Source organism: Cavia porcellus, unplaced genomic scaffold (genome assembly GCF_034190915.1).
Source record: "Cavia porcellus strain 051 isolate PalLab524CR breed Dunkin Hartley unplaced genomic scaffold, mCavPor4.1 scaffold_6, whole genome shotgun sequence".
NCBI classification, from domain to species: domain Eukaryota; kingdom Metazoa; phylum Chordata; class Mammalia; order Rodentia; family Caviidae; genus Cavia; species Cavia porcellus.
The window spans coordinates 63515618-63535505 of NW_026947489.1; the positions used below are offsets into that span (position 1 = coordinate 63515618).

Genomic DNA, 19888 nt, shown 5'->3' on the forward strand with positions numbered 1-19888 from the left:
TGACAAAGAGAAAAAGATCATGGGAGACTTTTCCCTTAAACAGCATCTTTCATTCCATTAAGAGAAAACAAACTTTTATGCAGACCCAGACTAAGACTAAGTTTTTTAAATTTTTAAAATTTTTTTGTAGTTCCTGACCTATTTATAAGAAGTGTTGGGGAAGGCGTTTTGCCTCTGGTTTGGTAGCCCTGGCCAGAGAGGGAAGAGGGCTCCAGTCACCAGGTATAGAACATTCCTATCCAGCTGGCCCATTGGACACAGGAAGTCTGTGGCAGTCAGGGCTCTTAAACAAGCCTGAGGACCGAATCCCTCATTCTAGACCTGTTCCAGAGTGCAAAGTTCCCTGCTATCTGGAGCCCTGAAATTCCTGGCTGGACTTTGACTCTACTCCACTTTCCCTTCTCTGTTATTCTCCTTTTGCTCTTCATGTTTCAGCCAGCCCAGCTTTTTTTATCAGCTAATCCATCTTTCTTAAATTCTTGTTGAATTTTGGGGGAACCTCTTGTCTGGAAATTTGGATACGGAAGGCTGTGTCAGAGAAAAGACTAGCCAGTTCTCTTAGCTTTGGAAGTAGGCCTGCAATCTTGGAGGGAAATTGTGAGTTTTTCCTTTTTTTTTTTTTTTTTTGGTTGGAAATCTCCACAGAAAGTGTTTGCCCATATCTAATGGGGGAAGCCAAGACATCTTAATTCTAGGAAGATGTGCTATATACATAAAAAAGTGAGGTGCCAGTAAAGTGGATTTCAGTACCTTCTGGACACTACGAACTGCCAGTTGACACAAAAATGCTGTCTCACTTAACTAAGAAATCTTTAAGGTAGGAGGTTAGTCATGTCTTAGACTGACAGAGAAGCTGAGATGCATAAAAAGTTGTCCAGAATCTCAAATTGGCAAAGAGCGGGTATTCAGAGGAGGATTTCTGGCAGAGGCAGTTATTTGAGCTGGTCCTTGTAAGGTGGGTAGAAGTAGAGCACATGGAGATGGTCATGGTTTTCGGAGTTTGCCAGATCTGTTGGGCTTGGCACGCGGGCCTTTGACAGTCTTGCGGATCCCAGCTTCTGAGCTAGGTCTCCTGCCACTTCCTCACTTTGCTTCAGCAACTTGGAATTAAGCACTATTCCCGGATAAGGGCATCTCAGCCTTCTGGGCTTCACCAAGTGTCGCTCCTTCACCCTTCTTCTCATGAGCCCCTTCGTACCCTCGGGTCACGTCTCCAGATCAGAACTTGACTGCAGGAGCTCAGTAAATGATCAAATAAAGGAACAGATGGAGCTGGAGCCTGGGAGAAGACACATTGTGAGTTGGGATTTAGCTCAGTGGCGCAACGTCTGCCTGCAAGCATAAGGTCCTGAGTTCCATTCCTGGTACCAAAATAAGAGAAAATTAGTGAACGAAAAAGATCTCATTGGCTTTGTGTTCCCCTTCCTGCCCCTGTTGGTGCAGAAAGGCTCATTCACAAGTCCAGGCCAAAATCAGCACAGGCTTTGGTTTCATTGGCTGCAGCCGGTGCACAGATGGGGTGCTTTAGAGCTTGATGATTTAAGGAGCTGGGTGAAATGCCCGGCTGTGGGGAAAGAGGGAGGGAACTGTGTTGAGTGTTGTACAAAGATTCCTTTATTTTGCTCCGTAGCCACCCCCAGCATAAATAATCTATAGATTCCTATGCAGGTCTGCTTAATGGAAAAGTTTGTCGTCACAGCGCTTTCCTTGGAAAATGGGCCTTTCTTCTCATTTTTTTGCTCTTTTCCGTTTAAGAAAGTTCAAGGAGAGAATGTCCCCCTGTTCTCCCCTCTTGACTTAATCTCCTTGGGTTTCAAAATCTGCCCACTGGGAACGGGAGCTGGGAAACAGATAGGAGCTGGCAGCAGTGCAATTAAACGACACTCTGTAACCTGTAACTGGGGCGTTTGGTCTGAAGGCTTGACATTTGTTGGGAGCGGGGAGACCTGCCCACCTTCATTGTGAAGAAGAGGACACAAGGTCCAGAAAACTCCTAGTGTGTGGCCAGCAGAGGCTGGGAGGAGTGGGGGCTGCAGGCCTCCCTGGCAGTGTGGCTGAGCCTGCTTGGAAACGTGCAGTGAAGTCTGAAACAATCGAGGCCTGTATTTGAGGGGGGTGGAAAGAATCCTGCACCAGACCTCCTCCCTTCCCAACTACTTTCCATCCCTAGAGGCCTCATTGCCTGCTCTCCAGGCATTCAGCTCTCCCACCTCTGAGCCCGTTTTTCTCTCCTCAAGTGGGCAAAATAGCATTTTCTGTGTTCAGTGGTGTCTTAGTTTATTTGGGCAGCTAGGGCAAATGGCCATAGCGTCGGTGGCTTGTGAGCACAGACGCTGGCTGATTTCTCGTAGTTCCGGAGGCTGGAAGAGGAAGATATTGGCAAGTTCAGTGTCTGGAGAGGGGTCACTTTCACAGATGGTTTCTTCTTTGCATGGCTTTGGGTGTATAAGAAACTGTGGACTTTCTCTCTGGCCTCTTTATAAGGACACCAACTATAGTCACCAGGGCCTTACCTTCAAGACCTAATAACCTTCCAAAGGCCCTATGTCCCGATACCATCATTTTGAGACCTGGAATTTGTTTTTGTTTGGTTGTTTTTTTGAGGGGGAATGGTGGGGGACAGGATCTCTGTATATCCCAGACTGACCTTGAACTTGAAGCCATCTGCCTGCCTCAGCCTCCCAAGCTCTGGGAGCATGTGCCACGGATCCTGGCTGGAAGTTGGATTTCCACATGAATTTTGGTGGGGAACACATATTCAGAGTACTGCAAATGGCTAGCACTTAGTGTATGCTTACCCTGTGCCAGCCTTGTCATGGCCCCGTGCAGCGGCACGCCTCACTGGGAGAGGGAGCAGCGTTACCTCAATAACTGGGTTGTTGTCAGGCTCAGATGAGATCATGAATGTGTGGGTGGTTTGCAAATTAAAAGGTTTATGCAAATATGAAGTAATTTGCTTCTCTTGGTTTTACTGTCAAAAAAAGAAAAAAAGTGGAAGGAAGGGAATACGTTGGAGGGGAGGGGATTGCTCCTGCTCCATGCCAAGATAGCTTTGCCTTAGAATTTGGAGTAGAGGAGTTAGATGAGGCAGGGCCACTAGACAGCTTAGCATGTAAGGCTGTGGATGTAGAGGTGAGTAGCAGAGCAGCTGCCTAACATGCACAAGGCTCTGGGTTCAGTTCCCAACACAGGACACACACACAGGCACACAGAAGTTTATTGTATCTGTAGATATAAAAGGTAACAGCTTTTCCTTTGTAGGAGTGGCGGGGGGACTTTGAATTGATCATGGAACTATCTGGGGAACGTGCTGAGGTGTCCTGCAGTTTCTGTCTTAGAGGGTGTAATGGTCTAAGTGCTGGAGTGTTTGCATGCAGAAATAGTTTGAGTTGGCACAAGGAATTGCTCACACTGTTGTTTCTTTCTTTATGGTGCCAGCCTCAGTATAAAAATATGCTTTGATCCAACTGAAGCTATTATTATTATATAACCAGTTAGTTGCCTTGTGAAAATAATTGAAATCAGTGGCACTAGCTCTTATGGAATCCTGGGTCCTAATCGAGGTTTGTGTGACAGTGTGTCTGTGGTCCTTCCCTTACCACCAGCCCCGCAAAGTGGAGTAGTCATTTGGGAGTAGCGAATGAATTAGTCTGTCACAAACTCACTCTGGGGATTTGTGACTTCATCCTAAGGCACAGGTGGCTGTGTGCTCTTGGTCCTTGAGAAGATAAGCAAAGGATGAGATGCAAAAGCAGATTTTGCCTCCATTTCTCACTGCTGTCTTTGGACGCTCAGGTTCTTTGCTGGTGATTTCCCCAGGTAGTTGACATGGCGGATCTGCTGGTGTGGAAGTACAGAGGTCTAAGTCCCATCATGTTGACTCTATTGTCAGTGCAGGATTTCTTTCTTTCTTCTTTCTTTTCTTTCCTCCCCTCTATGTTTTTTGAGACAGAGTCTGTCTCACTATGTAGTTCAGGCTGGCTTTGAACTAACCATTTAGATCAGGCTGGTTTTGAGCTCTTGCCTTATCCTCCTGATGGGTGGGATTAAAGGTGTGCACCACCATGACCATTTTTTTCTGTCTTTTTTTTTGTTGTTGTTAATATTGGGAATTAAACCCAGAACGTCATACATGCCAGAAAAAGGCACTACCACTGACCTTTGTCCCCAGCCTTTTATTATTTTATTTTGAGGCAAAGTCTTTCTTACTTCCTTAGTTGCTCAGGTTGGCCTCAAACTTGAGATTCTTTTTTCTCAGCCTCGTCTGCATAGCTAAATAGAACCAATATGACTTTATAAAGAGAATTACTTTTTCTAACCTCAAGTATTTGACCTGTGAAAGCCTTTCTCCTCCTACTCATAAAGTCAGCCCCTTTGCACCTCTCTAGAGCGATCTGTGGACCACCCAGATGACAGGTGAACCATGTCTGTGCAGAAACCTTTGAACTAAGGGATGTGGTTAGATTGCAGTGTTGGAATTTGTATACCTTATGGTATCTTCCTTCCACAGAGACAGAGATTGAAGCAGTTCAGGTTGAGAAGAGCCGTAAATTAGGCTGGGGTAATTTGGGTAGCATAGACGTCCACAGTGGTCACCATTTAAATTGTATCTTTGGGGTCTGTTTGGTACATATGGGTGATGGCAGTGGAGGTCATGCTTGTATTTGCTCTTTCACTCATTTGTTCCGTTCCACATTGCACAAATACTAAATATGGGTAATCCTCTGTGTGCTTATAGGATGGTACTTGATGTTAGTGTGCTACCTTCAAAGGGCTCGTCCTCAAGGAACTGTTACTCTATTTGACAAGGTAATAGGATCTGTTAAGTCATCCCTCATCAAGTTTGCTGTTCCTTATGTTCTCTTAAAGCAGACCTCATTAACTGTGCTGCTGCCTGTCTCCCAGTCACTGTGAACTACTTGAACAGACAGTTGTGATGTCATTTCTGTGTCTCTAGCCCAGCGCAGTTCCCAAAGACTGAAAAATTCTAGTGACTCTCAGTACTAGAAGACAAAGACCTTACTGGCTGTAGTGGTATGTGCCTGCAATCCTAGCCACTTAAGGAGGCTGAGGCAGGAAGGCTGAAGGCTCAGAACAGCCTGGCAATTTAGTAAGACCTTGTCTCAAAATATAAAAGGTTAGGGATGCAGCTCAGTGTTCTCTGGGGCTTGGGGCCTATGGATTGGCTTCAGGGGATCCCTAAGCTGTATGTGTGATTCTATGTGCACGCATATTTTTCTAAGGAGAGTTCCATGGTTTTCATCACATTCTCAAAAGTTGTTGGTTAAAACAAGAAGCCAGCCAACCCTTAAGAACCATCTGTGTAGGGGTTCTGGGAAGACTTGGAAGGAGTGGCATTGAGTTGTGCCTAGAAGCCTGAGCCCAGGCATATGGAAGTAGATGGGGGCAGCTGGTGCAGAAGGATCCTGTACTAAGAGATGGGCAGGGTAGCATGCAAAGAATGGCCATTGTTTGGGGTTAGATATTGAGGAACGGTGTGAAAATAGATCGGAAAGAGCAGCTTGAGCTGCTCTTGTTAGAAGTTCAGATTCATCCTGATTACACTTTGGTGCTGCTGAGGACTTTTGAGCAGATGCTGATGGGGCCAGCTAATGGTGAACGTCTCTGTAGTGTGGTAGACAAGCTGCTGAGGAATAGAGAAAGGGCACAACTTGAGTGTGTTCAGTGTTGTGATCTGAATGTGTTCCAGGCACATGGTAGTCATTCCATAAATACTTGCTGACCACCGCTTGGCAGACAGAAAGTCTCTGATATGCAGGCATGGGTGAAGTAAATTGAGGCCAGAAAGTCATACTTTTTAGATGAGAGGCAACCTTGTCCCACAGTCATGTTTGGTTGCTATGAAAATTAATGATCTGTGCATGCGTAGAGTTGCTTACTGATTTATTATCAAAGGAACTGCTGGGGACCAAGTCTGGTGATTTTTGTTTTCTTTTCTCTTGCAGACTACATGCAACTGGTGCAAGAATCAGTTCAGATATGGTCCTTTTCTGTGTGGTTACTTTAAATACCAAAAGGAAATGTTGACTTGAGTAGTGAGGCATACCCTGAAAATTAACTCTGTGGTTTACAAAATGCCTATAAGTATTTAATCATAAGATTGGCTTGTACATTAGTGTTTGGGTACTTAGTAAGAACACAGGTGAGCACAGCTTGTGAAGCTACTCAGAATCCAAAGAGACTTTTTTTTTCCATCAAAGTATTTGCCCTGAGAGCCAAGAAGTAGCTGCAGGACCCTCCCCTGCGGTTTCGTTTGTGCACCAGCACTCCCTGTGGCCTCTGGAATGATGAAAGCTGCTGCACCACTGGTGGTTTGGCTGTTGTGCTTTGGGCTCTGACCAGAACCCACTGTCGTGCACTATTGTTCAGTGCTGTACTGCTTCTCACACTTTAAACACTGCGCGCTTCCGTGCTCGGCATCACGTACTTTATAACTTTCCTCCAAGGTGGGGATTAAGTGACTTGTGTAAGGCCAAGACTGCCAAGAAGTTGGAAGGGCTGAGCTCTAGATCTGTCTATGCTCTTTAATAACACAGCTTGACTGTGTGGCCAGCAGAACTCGTGCAATATCAGCTATTTTAGGGTCTCTCCCAGTGTTACTGGTGGTAAATCCTATGCTTTCTTCTCCCCTACCTGGAGAAGTCTCTTTTCTTTTTACTTAATTCCTACCTGTCCTTGAAGGCCAGCTCAAGTATTTTGTAGGTGGAAGTCTTTCTCCTGTAGGATTTCCTCCCTCCTCTGAAGGTCTGTAGAACTCACTGTTGCTTGTTCTTTTGGCAATTAATAAGGACTGGCTTATAGCGAAACCTATGTTATTGTGGTTACATTCACTTTTTATGTGTAATTATCTTATTTCCCAACAAGATTCTAAATGTCCTGCAGTCATAGACTCAGAACTTTAGAGCTGGAGTTGCTTTTCTGTGAACCTGGGTTTTCTGACTCAGCTCCTTGTTTTTACAGACTGGGAATCCAAGGCCCAAGGAGAACTGGAAAAGCTCTTGATTTTGTAGTTTGCAACCTCTTCCCACCTCACACATGCACACACTGCCTTGCATGTAACAGGCGCTGGTGTTACAGGGCTCTTGGAAGATGGCTGGCAGCTGGAGGAATGAAAGTGTCAGGCTCTGATCTTGCAAGACTGTTTATCTTTCTATCTCTTTTTCTTCATCTGTCCATCCACCCTTGTGAGAGCAACGGACTCCTTTGAAGTTCCTTCCATCATCTCCATCTTCTGATTTTAATTGAATGGGGTAGCGTGAGATGATCCGAGGCCATGTAACTTGCTGGCTTGAGCCAGACTGGCTGTGTTCAAAAGCTGTGGCTTTTTCACTGAGTAGCTGCGCACTTTAACTAACTAACTAACCTCTCCCTTCATATTTTGGCAAAGTGGGAACAATACTACTACTAGATCTGATGGAATTTTGTGGGTAAAAAATGAAGCAACCAATGCCAAGTACTTGTAGTGCATAACACATGCTGTGTTAGTCTATGAATATTCATGAAGTGAAGCCCCCAAGTGGAAAGCGACCCTGCAGTATAACCAGGGCCTGACACCCTGGTATGTTTGCTTATTGCGTGGCCCCCTTCTATTTTTTTTTGAGAGGCTTACCTATGGCACTCCCCATACGACTGCTGTCATGATCTCCAGAGGCCTCTGTAATCATGAGTCTCTTGTTGCTTATAATTCCAGGGGGACCAGCAGGTCTCCGGAGGTAATTAAGTAATGACAGCAGTACCTTCCCGGCTGCTCTCCAGAGCCTTACCTGCAGGCAGCAGCGAGGCTTCTTTAGAATGAAAATGGAAAATTCTGCCCCTACCCTTCCCTTCTAACCTGTCAGGTGGTTGTTTTGCCTCTGACCCACATGCCAACCAGTTACAAAGACCTTGCTCCATCTCCTGACAGCAGCAGCCCAGGCAGCTGGGAGAGGCTCCCTGGCTGAGGATTGCTCTTCCATTTCCTTCACTCTGTGAGGCATCTGGGTGGGGGTGGGGTGGGAGTCTCTTGAAAGGAGCCACTTTCTTTATCTTAAAAAAAGCAAACCAAAAGAGAATCTCTGATACCTTTGTTCCCATAGCCCTCAGCAAAGCTTCAGAGAGGAGAGAGTTTGCCCTGGTGACCCAGAGTATTATCTCTGGGGTCAGGGCTGCCAAGCTCTCCCTGTCCCCTCCTCTCCCCTCCTATGGCTAGTGGCTGGACAGTGACTCAGAGGCCAAGGGGGAGGAGAGGAAGAGAGGAGGCGATGGCTCCAGCAGCTGCTGCTAAAAACAACAGCAACATCTAATCAGTCCATAAACTCCCTCCCTTCCACACCACAGTGATGTCAGGAGGTTGAGCAGGTGGCTCTGCTGCCTCTCCGCCCCCACTCAACATCCTGCCCTGTTGCCCTTGGGTCTTGGAAGGGGTTGTCTACAATCCTAAAAGGGAAAATTATCCATCTCTGGGGGCCCGGGAACTCCTTTCCCTCCAGTTATGTTTGGTCGAACCAAGAGCATTCCTTGTAGCCTCAGTTTCCCAGTACACAGGGGAGGGAACAGAAAAAAGCCCGGAGTGGACCTTGTCATTTGTTCCACCTTTAGTGAGTTCCTTCCTCATTAGCTGGTAGATTTGGAGACACAGCAGCAGATGGGTGATACCTTATTCTCACCCAGTTTATACCCAACATGCCTTGGTTATCAGAAGGTCCAACAGCCAGAGGACCAGCCAAGGGCAGTAGAAATGGGGGCCTCTGTGAGTCTGGTCCCCAGCACCATCCAGGACAGCTGAAGAAAAAACATTTCCAGGGCCGGGGATTTAGCTCAGTGGCACAAACACCTGCCTGGCGAGGGCAAGGTTCAATCCCTGGTATTAGAAAAAACAAAAACAAAACAACAAAAACCATTTCCATATTGATTTCCATTCACATTGGCTGCTTTGCCTGAGGTGCCCAAATGTCCACAGCTTTCTCCCTGACTGCCCCTGGCCTGCCCCATAGCATGAGCCTGGCCTACTGAAATTGCCTGTGTTCTCCTGGACGTCTTTGGAGGAATGAATGTCAGTGTTCTGTGACCAGGCCTGCCTGCTGCGTGATGCCTATGGACAGTCTAAAAGCTGCATTTGACCTCTTGCCTTTAAATGCTAAATGTTCCACATGGCAGGTGGGGTCATCCCAGACACATTTGCCCAGGAAACCTGAGCAAGAAGCAAGTGAAACCAGACTTCACAGTGTTCCTTCAAGGCTGAAGTCCTATATTTCTTGATCCTCCCCTCAGCAAGAGAAAGAAGGAAAGCAAAATATATCTGTGGGGGAGGAAAGCTCCTCCCTGTCTGTCTCCTTCTCTGTAAAAACAACAGGGCAGCCTGGCCTGGGCCCTGCAGTGTAGGTGCTGGGTAAGGAAGGAGGAAAGCCGATAAGATAAGGTCTGACACATCTAGGTCACCAGGCTGCTGCTGGCCACCTGCGTGACTGGTCACCTTGAAACTGACAGGCGGGAGGATGGACTTTGGTTCAGGGCCCAGACTGGCTAACTTCCCGTGCCTTTATTTGTTCAGTAAACATTTATTGAGCACCATTACTTACCAGGCCATGTGCTAGAGGTTTCAGACCCCTATGTATCTCTGACAGACAAAAATCTCCCCCCTGGGTCCTAGGCCTGTAACCAGTGCTATAAAAAGCAATGATTTCATTCAAAAGCTAGTCGGTCCACTGACTTTCAGAGTAGGGGCAGCCAGTCATGTGCTAGAAAGGAGTGAGTGTCTGAGTCTTGATTCCTGGTTCTTTGGCCCAGATCCAAGGGTCGGCAAGACATTTTCTGTAAGGGCCAAATTGTAAATGCTTTAGGTTTTGCTGAGCATATAGTCTCAACCACAAAGCTCTGCAGACGTAGAGAGCACATACACAAATAAACATGGCTGTTTGCAAAACAGGTGCTAGAGGCCCAAGTAGGTGCTGGGCTTACAAATTCTACTAACTCTTGGCAAGGCGACTGAACAGACTGTTGGGAAGTGGATATTGGAGAGATGGGCCAGTGTGTTTTCAAGAGGAATCACAAATGGGCCCAGTGGCTACCCTTGGCGGGGTTACTACAGAGGTTAAGGCACTGTGTTAATTGACAAGGAGTAATTGGCACTGTGGTGTCAATTAGCTTCTCAGAGAATTCCATTTCACAGGCCAGACTTGAACCTCAGCTATTCAGCACCCAAGGGTTCCCACCAGAGGCTCTAGGGTGACTCAGCCAAGAGCACACATAGTTTCCTACAGTGTCATCTCTAATGGGGAAACAATGGAAGCCCTGCTGGTGGAGTCAGTGGCACCACTGGCAGAGTCCTAAGTGAGGGAATGAGCCACCTTGCACAAAGCCTGACTGACTACATTTTCAGGTGGTGTTTGGCACATGCTTAAACCCCCGCCCCCAGTCACTCAGCATAAGCTGACCATGATGGAATGAGCACCTTGGGGACACATGGATGGATGCAAGCCAATTCTTGGCCTTCCCTGGTTTTCAAAGGCCAATTGTAAGCTGTTACAAAAGGCAAGAAATGCAGGCTTTGAGTGGGTGATCAGGGTGCTGTGGGGGTAAAGAGCAGGATGTGTGGCTACTCAGTGAGCAAGAGAGGAGTTCACTGAGCAAGCACAAAGCTAGAGAGCAGGCACAGGGGACCCAGATGGAAAAGGCATGTTTCAGGGGAGCAGGAGGAGAGCAAGGTGGACCATACGAGGTGCAGAAGGCCAACCTAAGGAACTGAGACTCAATTCCATGTGCTGAGGGGAGTCACTAAAAGGTTTTGTTTTGTTTTGAAACAGTGTCTCTCTATGCAGTTCAGGCTGACCTTGAATTCACTATGTAGCCCAGGCTGGCCTCAAACTCAACAGTGAGCCTCCTATTTCAACCTTCCAAATGCTGGGATTACAGGCATGTGCTATCACATCCAGCCACTGACAGATTTTAGGTGACAGTGGAAGGATGTGACTGAGATTGGATGACAAAATAACATGGGCTGTTTTGGAAAATCAGCTTCTACCTAGCTTCTGAACACTATATCTTTGAGTTCTGTGTGACTGCAAATATTGATATCATGTAGCATATAAAAGCATCAATAATGCACTGTGCTGTTGGTAATTAATAACCATGCTCAATCCCTCCCTGGTAGTGCTTGCAGCTAAACAGCAAGCAGGTAAATCATTGGCAAACTACAAGCAGCCATAACTTCAAGAGCAGGGTATTTGAAAACTTCTGAGACCTGCAGGATTGTAAGGCCTGAGCACTTGGTCTGCCTCTCACGCTTCTTGTACAAGGCTCCCTGAATGATTGAAAGCTGGCATTTGCATCCCCACACTTAAGATTTTTTTCCTTTCCTGAAAAAAGAAGAAAGAAGAATGTAGAATTTAGATGGTTTAGTTCCAGCCGTGAGGTTGGGGTGAGGGCAAGTAAAGAGGGAAAAGAAGTGGTGTCTGCAGTGTTCAGGTAGTTCAGGGCCTGTCTGGCAGTATTTGAAACTGGCATCCAGAAATGGGGATTCCTGGGCGTTGGCTCCCAAATTTAACAGCACATTAGACCTACAGCTCTCTGCACTGTAACCCCAGAGAATCCTAATTTGTAGGTCTGAGTGCCAGTGCTGGGGATTCGGGGCTCTGTCAAACCAAGAGGAGCAAGTTACCCAGAAGTGCCCAGCTAAGTGGGCACTCACTCTCAGGGGATGAGTACAACGTCAGCACCTCAGATGAGCCCTGTAAGTCTTACTTTCTAGCTTTCAGATTTGCCTCCTCTAGTCCTGGCCCTATTGGGGCATCTGTATTTTTAACAAGCACTGTACTTTCCTCTCCATCCTGATGCAACTAGTACTTACACTTGGGAGCTGCTGCTCCAGGACCAGTGTCTGCAGTACTTAGAGACACCCGTCTCTGCTGTGGCCACTGTCCGCCTCTGAGCCCTTCCCGTCCGCTCATTAGTGATTCCCCAAAGGCCAACACGGGTGATTTGACATTTGTTTCAAAACAAAAACAGCTCTTTGGAGACCTGTAAATGATGATGACAACAGTGACCATTTTGCTGGGTACTAAATGCCGGGCAGGCGCTGTGGTGGACACCTTTTATGCATCACATCTTTTGTCTCACACCAGCCGAGAGAGGGAGGGAGAAAGAAAGGTGGTATTCTCTCTCAGACGAGGATGAGGTAGAGTTGACCAAAGGCACCCCGGTGTAAGTGGTCAAATCAGACCTTGAATTGGAGCCTGACCCCGATGCCTGCACCCCACAGCCGGTGTTTTGCTCTGGTTAGTTGAGAAGCACAGCCCAAGGTCTTCTCTCAATCCTCCCCAGGCTGTCTGCCTGGCTCTGAAATCTCCCAGACCAAACGTGGCACCCAAGATTTCTTCTGCGTTTTTGTTTGTTTTTAATCAGGTTTTCTGGCCTGGAGAGGCCCAGCACAAGGAGGGGTGGAGAGAGAGCACAGGTGACCCTCTGCAGGGCTGGGCAGTACGTTCACCTTTGTCACACTCTTTGTGATTAACTCCCTTCTCTCCTGAAACCAGATGAGAAGGAGGAACTCAGGAGTCAGCAGGGCTCAGAAGCCCTAATTATTTCGTGGTCCAACTGGGTCAGGGGGAGTGACCTTGTGCAGTATTTTTTTTTCCCCCTTTTCAGAGCCACACATGCCTCAGTGCACTGTAAGGTTGGGGGGAATCCAGCCTTATAGTGAGTTAGCCCCACAGCCAAGGGAGTTAGTGCCCCTGTGAAGCACACTGCCCCTGTGCAGTCCCTTCTCCCTGGCCCTCTGGCCAGCACAGGCTGGTGTTAAGTTGCCCCAAATACCCAGGCTCCTATTTCACATCCTTAGGCTGAGATCCCCAGCCAAGGTGCCCTTTCAGCTTGGTTTTCCCACACTGGCTGCTCGCTGACAGATAAGCTTCTAGGAGGAGGGAATCTAGGAGGCGGGAGGTGGGAGGGTGGAGGGTGGGTGCCCTGGCAGCAGACCCCTCCATCAGCAGCTACAGTGGGCCCTGCAGCTCCCCAGTATCGTGTTGGGTGGGGCAGGCTGGGGTGTTGGCCAGCTGCTTGGCCCCAGGCCTTGACTGGCAGCTGGAACTTGACTTGGCTGGGGCCCATTTATACATATGCTTAGGCTTTACCTTAGGGTGGAAATTACAGACTGAAGTTTGGAAGTGTCAGGAGATGAGGCAGCTCTGTGTTCAGTGTATGGGCTCAGAGAATGGAGTGGCCGCCTGAGCCGGTGGTGCTGCTGCATAATCTGCCCAGGTTGTGCCAGACTCGCGGTCCAGACTTCTCAGAGATGTTTCATTCCTTGGGCCTGAACTGAACTGAGACATGAGTGCTGCTCGGAGCTGGGAGGGGGAAGAATCCGGCGGACAAAATGTTCTTGCACTTGGACAGGCCAACCGCAGTACAGGCTGGGTCCTTGGGAATTGAGATGAAACCTCCTCCTGCTCTAGCCATTTCATATGTTGAGTAATAAATGAGGTTATTGCCCAGATGAACTGGTTTTAATTGACCTTTTTTGAAGTGATAAATGTGCATGAAATGAAAATGGGAGCAACAAGAAAGTCCACACAGATCACTTGCCAGTCTTATTGCTTTGGGGAGTGACCATGTCCTCCTGGACCTTTTAAAACCAAATACCTCGAGCCTGATTATAGGGATTATCAAGTTAAGAAGAGTTAGTTGATATCCCAGGTAGGCTCAGGTCATTTTTCCAAGGATGGCTTCCAAAGACGACCTCCTGGGTACAAGGTGCCAGGGTGACAGACTCTAAGGACTGGGCCTGTATGTGTCAGGAATACCCAGAGACTATTTTAAAATGTGCACAGAAAGGTAGCAAATATATGTTTGTCTTGGAATAACCCTGGCCTCTGCATTCTCCCTGGAGTCCTAGCCTAGGGAAGATGATTAAAAATAGATCTGAGTAGCACTTCCTGCTTGGCAGATGGCTAATAGCAAATGCTAGGGCTTGGGGCTGACCTTTCCTTTCTGAAATCTGCTCTGTGTTTCCATGATGCTAATTGAGCCCTCTCTAGACCTAATCAAAGACTCTTTAGCTGGTTTAAAAAAAAAAAACAACCCCCATTTTGCTCTCCTGGCTGGGCTCAGTGCATGGAGCAACATGAAAGTGCTGGAACTTGCATGGAAACACCCACTCCCAGGTCCAACTGGCTGGTCCTTGTTTTAAAATTGACAAGTTCTACTCTGAGATTTACCCCTCTTCGGTTAGGGATCCCACACCCTCTCCACCCACCCCATGAGTGGGAAAGAAGGCCGGCAGGCAGCATTTCCCTCAGTGTCATAGAACAAAGAGTGCCAACCGCCAATTACTTTCCTAAACACCCTGAGTTTTGAGAAGTGAAAGGAAGGGGTGTGTAGGCCAGTGTCCTGAGGCTGTCAAAAAAACACGACAAATGCTAGATAGAATTATTTTCTCCCTTAAGGAAGACATCCAGATAGAATACTGACGCCTGTGCTGAGAAGTCTGTAGTGGTGACCCGTAGGCCCTCTGGTTAGCCTACTATTGATGAGTTTCTGTTGGCTTTCGTGGCCTCACAGCCTTACTTCCTCTGTAGGGAAAGCCCTCTACTAGGGAAGTGCACACTCACTACTGCCATCTTCTTCAGACCCATGCATCTTTATTAAAATTCTTTAACAGCCATAATTTATTATAGTAAATACTATTGTTTGATTTCTTTTTGAGACATGGTCCCACTATGCAGTTCAGACTGGCTCTGAGCTCACTTTGAAATCCAGGCTGGTCTCAAACTTCTAGTGATCCTCCTGCCTCAGCCTCCCGATTGCTGGGATTACAGCCGTGTGCCACCATGCCTGGCTCAGTTATTTTATTATCTATGTCTTTTAGGCCCATCTTCTGGTTGGCCAGGCTGTAACCTTCAAGTCAGAGATGAATATTCATATCCCCTATTGTACTCAACAGGTTCTTGGACTGTAATAGGTGTTTGTTGCTTTATAATCATGGAGGCACGGTATTTGTTCATACCACAAGATTCAAGGCTGTTCCCTTATCTTTGGACATTTAGGACAACCATCCCCCTTCTTTCCACAGGCTACTTTAGTTTGACACAAAAAATGTTTTTGATTGGGAGATGATGGTCCAGTGCTGGGAACGCTTTCATGTTGGCTGAGGAAGAAAGTTGACTACCAAATTATGTGGAAGAGATTTCATCTTAAGCCAGGAATCATCAAATAAGACAGGTCAGCTGACGAGCAGCAAAGACCTTTCCACACAAACAGGAAGTTTAAAAACGCAAAAGAAGAGGTCTAACTCTGAGTCAGAAATGTTCATTTAATGTCTAACTGTCTTTTCTCTTGAGGATACGGGCTCAGAGAATATGTACCCTTGTAAGAGACCTTACTCAACCCCATCATTTCACAGATGATGTGATCACTGTGCGGAGCATCAGGGATCTGCCCAAGGATGACATCCGAGTTAGGGGCAAGTCATCCAGTGTCTCATGGCTGAGGTGGGTGTGGGTGGGCTGGTTGTTCTGATCACTTACCTTCCTTTTCTAGGGGAAATACCAGGAATCCAGTGCCCAGCTTTTGTGATTTGGCAAGCACCCCGTGTTTGAGTCTTTTTGACATTTATGTCTCCTCTCTGTTTCCTAAGAGCTCTTTGACTTTGATTTCTTCAGTCCCTAACGTGACTCTTACTATTATAACACTTTTAAGTACTGTGTGTCGTCTTTACTGCTTTATCTAACTCTGCTCCGAAATCCAGTCCCTGCGGGTGTATGAGTACAGAGGATACAGGTAGGTATATGTTCGCAGAGAAAAGTTTGAAGCTGGACAGTTGCCACTATAGGAGACAGGCCACCTTAATCACCTCTCTTCCCTTTGTGTCTGCAGCTCAGAACCCAATTAATTGTCATAACTTGGACTTTGATTAGCATTTCCAGGAGAAGTGATGGGGCATTTAGGAAACATTCTTTAGTATGAAATGAAAATAAGAGGCATAGAACAGATGAGCATATCCAAGGAGATACCACATCATGTCACATACAGAAAATTGGCGGAGACTAGTAGAAGGAAAGTAGATATTGTCATTCCATTTCACAGATGAGGAATTTAGACAAAGTCAAATATGTGTAACTGCAATCCACTGCAAAGTGCAGTGGATCCAAACTGCAGTTTGGTATCCAGAGTGCAGTTCACTGCATGAGATTCCACAGATTGCAGTTATGCAAACATTTCTCTCCTTATACCTCTTGTCACTTTTAGCTCTGAAGTCCAGGTACCAAAGAAAGAAGGGATTTTTACAGTGTTCTTTTCCCTGCCCAGTACTGGGGCTTGAACCCTGCCTGACCTTCACACTGAACTACATCTGCAGTCCCTTTTAATTTTGAGACAAAGTCTCTCTAAATTACATGGCTAGGCTCAAGCTTGGCAATTCTTGTTGGGTTGGTGCATAGTAATCCTAGCATTTGAGAGGCTGAGGCAGGATTGCCTCTATTTCAAGGCTGGCCTGGGCTACATATTGAGTTCAAGTCCAGTCTGAACTATACAGCAGAACCCTGTCTCAGGAAAAAACAAAACAAAACAACCCCTTGCATCCTCCTGCCTCCCAACGTGGTGGGATTATAGGTGTATGCAGCATGACTGGGTTAATTTTTAAACCTTTTAATTATTTTTCAAGTGTTATGAAAAAAGATTTATTCATTCAGTAGTGACATGGAAAAGCTGTTTTCAGGTAGGGTCTTAGACCATTCCTGTGATTGTCTTCAGTCAGCTTTAAGTGTTGCAGATCTACAGATTGAGTTTTCCATTCAAGAGTGACTACCCTTGCCGGGGGTAGTGGGGCGCATATCTGAATCCCAGCACTCAGGAGGCTGAGGCAGGATGAGACCAGCCTGGGCTACAAAGTGAGTTCAAGGCCAGCTTGAACTGCATAGGGAGATCCCGCCTCAAAAACAAACAAACAAAAAAACTACTACCAAAAGAGTGACTGCCCTCTACCGAAGTGATTCACTGTAACACGCTCAGAGGAAGCTGATTGGTAAAGTATAATTCATTAATTTACAGTGGAGCACATAATCTTGAAAGCTCAAATTGTGTGTTATCTTCCTTGAAAGTAAACCTGCTTGAGCAAGAGAATTAAATATAGACAGTTACTAAGTAAATATGGAATCAGAGCAGAGAAATCTGAATAGCCTATGAGATTTTCATCAGTTCTGACAGATTGATCCATCCTTCTTCATTGAAGAGACAGATTTTCCAAGTGAATACCTTCTAGAAAAATCTTGGACTTGAAGTCAAGGCCTGGGGTTTAAGTTCTAACCATGACTTACAAGTTACATAAAACTCAGGGGCTGGGGGATTTAGCTCAGTGGCATAAGCGCCTACCTTGCAAGCGGGCAGTCGTGAGTTCGATCCCCGGTACCGATAAAAAGAAAAAAGACAAAATAAAACAAAACCTAGGGGAGTTACTTTTGCAGCCCTGGGCTTCACTTTCGTCCTGTGTTGTTTGGGGAGTGGGGTGGTTAGTGTGTGTGAAAGTACTTTTGTACCTTCTGATATCCTGTGTGCATGTCAGCGTTAGACTTCCGTTAAACTCCCTTTCATTATGTTTTTAGGAAGTCACGTTACCCCATCTTCATTTCCCCCTAGACTTTGGAGCCAGACTGCCTGGATCTTTGTTATTTATTGGTTGTTTGGCTTTGGGAATGTTTCTTAATCTCTTTGCTTTACTTACCTTCTTGGTAAAATGGAGAGGATGACTGTACCTTCCTCATCGAGTTGTTGAGGATTAAATTACTTTGCTTTGAATTGTGGTTTGAATCCTGTCTGGCATAGTAAATGTGGGCCATTACTACTGTTATTTCACAATTTCCTTCCCTCCCCTTCCCTCCCTTCCTCTCTCCTCTTTTCTTTTCTTTTTTTTTTTTTCTTCATTCATTCATTCATTTTTAAGTACTAGGGCTTGACCTCAAGGCAGCTACATTTTCTAACTCTTTTTATTTTCTATTTTGAAATAAGAGTTTTACTAAGTTGCCCATGCTGGCCTTGAACTTGTGAGTCTCCTGCTTCGGCCTCCAGAGTAGCTGGGACATGGTGTGCACCACTAGATCTGGCTGCAGTCTTTTAATGTGCTGCTTCAATCTCATCTATAAACTTTCTCCAATTTCACTGTGGTGATTGCTTGTTAGTCTTTGGGAAGCAGGTCTGTTCTATAGCATGTGACTTGGGCCTTGGGAGATAGCTTTATCTGGCCTTTTTGCTTCGCCTGGTTGTAAGGAAGGGCTTATACTATGGAGGGTCTCTTGGTTTTCCCACATCCTCCATAGATATCTTTAGTATTATTCAGGACATTTTCATTTGCTAGTATCCCACTGACTTTTGGAACAGGAGTGTAGACTGAAATAAAAATCAGGAAACAGGTGTATGTATTTCCTAGGCATATTAATTTGCATTATCTTTTTTAATAATAGCAAGTCTGAATTGTTTTCAAAGGCCTGATGGCTTTGAGGGAAATTTGAGCTCTATTGTTAAAGCCTTTTTGAGTTTTAGTTTTATATTTGAGGAGGGCCCAGCTGTTAAGGGCCAGCTTCCACTGCATCCCGATCCCTCGCTCTGGTTTCTGATGCCAATGCTAGCCTGTCTGAACGGCCCTGGTGAAGGGGACCTGCCAGTGTTTTCTCCGTAGAGGGTGAGGATATTTGATTGTGGGTGTCCTCCACTCCCTATCATGAAGAAGCATGTTTTCCAGGGCTCAGTTTGAAGAGGGAGGGAATGCAGGATGTTGAGTGCCGGCAGCATCTGGCTTTTCCCACTGGCCGCGTGTTTACATTGGCATCTCCCATCCTGCCGCATTGCCACAGACTGGAGAGCTTTATCCTGCTCTTGGTTCAGCAGAGAACAACTGCAACGCCCAAGCCCATCTGAGGCCCTCAGGATGGCTAAGAGGTGTGGGAGAGGAGCCTTGGGGTCTGTGGCCGCCTGGGGATTTAGGTGAGTCTGGGAGCTCTGATGGGTCGATGCAGCTGCTGTGGACTGGTCTTGCTGCTCCCATTTTCACCCTGAAAGTGTGTATGTGGTGTGCAAGGAGACCTTTATGACATGTTTCTTCTGAACCAGGCTCTGTGCTTCATATATGCACACAGACTTCTTCACAGTTGTACAAGACAGAATCATGGAATCAGCACTGTTGTTCCCTCTAGTACACTGGACCTTCAAGGCTCCAAAAGATGAAGTGACTCGCATGGGCTACACAGTTAGTAAAGGCTATGTGCCAGGCCTTCTCAGCTCTGAACCCTGCATACTTTCTTGGGCCCACATGCAGGCCCAGGGAATAGGATTTTCTCTGCCCCACTCGCTAGGCCAGTAATGGTGAACCTGCACATGCGTGCCAGAGTGGGCTGTTGGTATCATTGGAAGCACTAAAAGATTCACTGTCACTGCCTCAGACCTGTCCCTGAAACTGTGCCATTCATATGGGCCAGCAAGAAGGTGAACCTGCAAGGTCTGATGATAAGAGTGGCTTAGACTCCACAATCTCCTCCCTTCAGCAGTAAAGTGCAATGCCCAGGGCCTTCTCCACCTTTTGTTTTTGCAGTTTCAGGCATCTCAAATGCTCCCATGGCCTTGGAATTTTATGACTGCACACAGCAGATATTTCCTCCTTTAGAGCCAGTGCTTTCCCTGCCCCTCCCTCCATCTGTTCAGGGAATGAGAGAGTGAGGCGAGACCTACCAGGGCTCAAAAATGACAGGGACGAAGGGCCTTATGGAAGCCACCCTTTTGTCCCAAGGCAGCAAAAGCCACCCCAAGGTTTCTGGGCAGATGATATGAAAGTTTTTTTGGAAAGTCCTGAACTCATACAAATGTCTTTGTCCTATCCACTGTGACCTGTGTCCCGGTGTGGAGTCACACA

General features: G+C 46.6%; 1 protein-coding gene across 2 annotated transcripts in view; it reads left to right on the forward strand.

Moving 5' to 3' along the window:
- Ypel2 (yippee like 2) overlaps positions 1-19888 on the forward strand; it is a 60404-nt gene that overhangs the window by 21979 nt on the left and 18537 nt on the right. The window lies entirely within an intron of this gene.